This window comes from Macrotis lagotis, chromosome 5 (genome assembly GCF_037893015.1).
Source record: "Macrotis lagotis isolate mMagLag1 chromosome 5, bilby.v1.9.chrom.fasta, whole genome shotgun sequence".
Lineage (NCBI taxonomy): Eukaryota > Metazoa > Chordata > Mammalia > Peramelemorphia > Peramelidae > Macrotis > Macrotis lagotis.
Window position 1 is genome coordinate 252,520,496 of NC_133662.1, and position 1,016 is coordinate 252,521,511.

Sequence of the window (1,016 nt, forward strand, 5' to 3'; positions counted from 1 at the left end):
TACAAATAAGGAAAGTAAAGCAGAGGCTAAGTGACTTGTCCAGGGTCATATAGCAAGTATAACAAGGGGTGGCTAGGTGGCGCAGTGAATAGAGCACCGGCCTTGGAGTCAGGAGTACCTGGGTTCAAATCTTAATTACCTAGCCGTGTGGCCTTGGGCAAGCCACTTAACCCCATTGCCTTGCAAAATCTAAAAAAAAAAGCATCATAATAACCGAGTTTAGGAAGAAAGAAGATCTGAGTTCAGACTTACTGTGTGACCTTGGGCAAGTCACTTTCTTAAGTCTGAGCCTCCATTTTGCCAACACTAAGTTACAGAAGCTGGGCTAGCTGATATACTAGAATCTCTTCTAACTCTAAAGACCTAGGATGGGAAGCAAAGCTCCTTCCATTCCCAAGGGTATCTTAGAAAGGTGATTGAGAGTCAGTGCAGGTGTGAGTCTGGGTGTATCTGGGGGTTCTGTTGTTCCTAGCTCCCCTTGCCCTTCATGAGCAATGTGGCGATTATTGCTTTATTACTGTTTTCAGTCCAATGTAATTTCGACACTTTTGCTAATCTTGATCTTTTCATTGGGATCCGATTTTTATACAAAGATTTTGTATATAGAATGATTATGTAGCAACTCGAATATATTCCTGGGCAATTAGAATATTTAAAATGCAGCTCCTCACACTCCTTCCCCATCCTTCATTTATTACTTTGGAAAGTGTTTTGTGATTTTTTTTATGTGTTTACAAATCCAATAACAATCCTCATTTAGAGTTGCAAAACATGAAACCATTTTGATCCCAGACAGATGGTGGCTAAATGAAGTTTAATTAAAGAATGAGTGCTTTGAATCAAATCATTTTAAAAAATACAGAGCATTGAGATTCGAGAGAGGTTGCATAAACAGCATCTGGGCTCTTATTCAGTGAGCAGGACCCAATGGTGATGAAACACTTTGTGAAGCATCTCAATAGAGGCAGGAGTTTGTCAGCCACATCTTGAGAGAATGGAGTGCTCAGCTGCACATG